We start from the raw sequence: 3,164 nt of genomic DNA, 5'->3' as shown, positions 1-3,164 counted from the left end.
ATTGTCCTTTGAAAATCTTCTTTAATAAAAAGTCATTGATGCTAGCACATTATACAATGTAAAATGTGCCACAATCACTAATAATTTTATGTTGCTAACAACTTCACATTGCTGTAACATTACAGCATAAAACTACGATACAGACATTAAGCGCTTTATTTACTCCGTAAGTTTGTTGACTTTTGCGGTTTAGCAAACATTACTTCGAAAGTGTCAAACGGCTCTGCAACCAGAGAGTAAGGAATGTTGAAACCCTTCAGCCCATTATCAAAATATTCTGATACTGACGTCATCATCAGGCTTCGAAAAAAAGTCTATTGTTTCTTTGCAGTAAATAACATGTAGTGGTAATGGTAACAGGCTGGTTTTGTATCGGAGGAGGCTTGTCTTGGACGAGAATAACTGATATTTCGCACTTGGTCTGTGAACTCAAATGAAAATCAGCTTCTTGGAACAGAATTCAAATATCACAAGAGTTCGAGTTGTTTTCTGTCAAACGTTCTACTAGTAAATCTAGATCTACATCGATATGCTGCAACCCACTGTCAGACGCATGGCAGAAGCTACTTTCCAAGGTACCAGTCACTGGGGCTTCTTCACGTTCCATTCACGTATGGAACACGGCAGAATAACTGCTTAAACCCCTCTGTGCGCACTGTAATTTTTCTGATCTTGTCTTAGCGATCGCTACGGAAGAAATACTTAGAGGGTTTTAGCATATTCCTAGATCCGTCAACTGAAGTCCGTCCTTGAAACTTTGTAAGTAGGCTTTCACTACATTGTTTGCTTCTATCTTCAACCATTTGTCATTTATTTTTATTTTTATCTTTATTTTATTTTATTTCATTTTATTTTTCACTGTCTCCGTGACTCTCGGCCACGGTTCAAACAAACGTGTGACCATTCGTGCTGCCATTTCTTGTATACGTTCAGTAGTCCTCGTTAGCCCTCTTTTGTGCGGCTGTCAGAGATTTTCACAATATTATAGGATGAGAAGCACTTTTATAAACTGAACGACTCCAGTCGTGACGCATTGATACTGTAGTCATAGGGTAATACGTTTCCTCGCTTTCTAAAGTGCAAAAATATACATTCCTGAACATTTAAACCAAGTTGAAAATCTATGCACCACTGAAACCTTAGCAAAGCCTGACTAAATATTTCCGCAGCTTTCGCCACAGATTACAGGCAACTGCAACATCTGTGAAAATTCTAAATTTACTATTAATTATGTTTGCAAGGTCGTTCCGTGCTACGTGGCTTAAGTGTACATTTCAGCATGCTTGTCGGTTACGATACAGTGGTATGTGAATTACTGGCGTGCGACGTGAAAAGCTTCCACACGATAACTCAGTATAAGATACAAAGTGTGACTGGCTTAACACTATGGCGTTGTCTTTCGACCAACGCTGGGTGCTTGAACACGTTCTGACGCCTTGTACCACCTAATATAACTCTATAACAATCCGACGGCATCAACATTTGGTCAGTAGATATGGTATCTCAGAAAAAAAGTGTACCCGCCAACACGATGCTCAGAGGTGTGAAATTGTATCCATCCCGATACGTCTCCGCTAGTTTATTCGGCCACTGTTTTCACCTTATGCAAGATTTCAAGAAAAATTGTATAAAGACACAGAGGATGTGGCACCTTCAATCGAGTAGCCCTCTATTGGGCGTTGGGTCCAATGTCTTGCTGCATCAGTAACCTGCCGATCATCCACTTAACTGCTTCCAGCAGAGTGCATCGTACATTGGGCCAAACAGTTGCTCTTTGCAGTCTTCCGTTAGGAGGCGAGGAACCCAGCATGCATACACCTTTGGGTACCCCAACTGGTTGACGAGTATGTCAAGCACTCCGTCTTCAGGCCACAAGTGGCCCATCGGGACCATCCGACCGTCGTGTCATCCTCAGGTGAGGATGCGGATAGGAGGGACGTGTGGTCAGCACACCGCTCTCCCAGTCGTTATGATGGTTTTATTTGACCGGAGCCGCAACTGTTCAGTCAAGTAACTCCTCAATTGGCGTCACGAGGCTGAGTGCACCCCGAAAAATGGCAACAGCGCATGGCGGCCTGGATGGTCACCCATCCAGGTGCCAGCCACACCCGACAGCGCTTAACTTCGGTGATCTCACGGGAACCGGTGTATCCACTGCGGCAAGGCCGTTGCCCGACGAGTATGTCAGCATTACCTAATAAAGACGACCAGGTGAGCAGCTTGTGTTCGATTGTGATCCGTCGGTCTCCTCGAATGAACGTGTCCGAGCTTTCCAACACAGTTGTGTGCACCGGCCAGTACGCGGGTCACTGGACAGGTCTGCGCGACCTTGTTGCATGATTGCAGACGCCTCGCCCAACGACTCACCGTGCTTTTGTTCACTGCAAAGTCATCGTACACATTCATCAAGCACATATGAAAATCTGCGATATTCTGATTTTCCTCTAAAGAAACGTAATGACAGGTCTCTGCTTGCAACGCATTTCCATTACAGACGTTATTTTGGAGATTCCGTATAGCGCCATCATCTATCGGAACTTCATGAAATTATAGGGGCTGAAGCGGGAATATTCCATGATATCTTACAACAAACTCCGCCTTGTTTCAACGGAAGATAGCCGAGAAAAAAAATTGTTGCTTTACTTATTGAAACACACTCTCAATTTTCAGAAATTCTGTTCTTTCTATTGCCTATCTTCATATTATATTTTCTCCATGTCGGTTATTGTGTTATTTCGCTGCCCAAATAGCAGAACTAATTTATTACCTTCAGTGTCTCACTTCTATATCCAATTCCCTCTGCAGCGCCTTATTGAATTAGGTTGTATTTCATTACCCTAGTTTTAATATTGTTGATTTTCATTTAATAATCTCATTCGAAGACACTATCCAATCTGTATCACTGCTCTTCCAAGTCCTTTGCCGTTCCTAACAGAATTAAAATATTTTGTACGATGCCCTTTCCAGAGCTATGCGTGGGTGCGAAAAATGAACAATGAAGGTGACATGAATGAAAAAGTTATAAGCTTTTGAAATGAAGCCCTACGGGATATTGTTGAAGATCGGAAGGGTCGAGAAGGGAATGAAGACATTCTGCAAAGAGTCAACCAGAAAAATGCCTAACAAAGACCATAATGAATCAAAGATATAGAGTGACTGTGTAA

The 3,164-nt window shown here is 42.5% G+C and overlaps 1 pseudogene; it reads right to left on the bottom strand.

Moving 5' to 3' along the window:
- Positions 1-2,055: 2,055 nt before the first annotated feature.
- LOC126459704 (5S ribosomal RNA) lies at positions 2,056-2,173 on the bottom strand (annotated as a pseudogene).
- Positions 2,174-3,164: the final 991 nt, after the last annotated feature.

This window comes from Schistocerca serialis, chromosome 2 (assembly GCF_023864345.2).
Source record: "Schistocerca serialis cubense isolate TAMUIC-IGC-003099 chromosome 2, iqSchSeri2.2, whole genome shotgun sequence".
Lineage (NCBI taxonomy): Eukaryota > Metazoa > Arthropoda > Insecta > Orthoptera > Acrididae > Schistocerca > Schistocerca serialis.
This window is presented reverse-complemented; position numbering and strand designations above follow the sequence as displayed.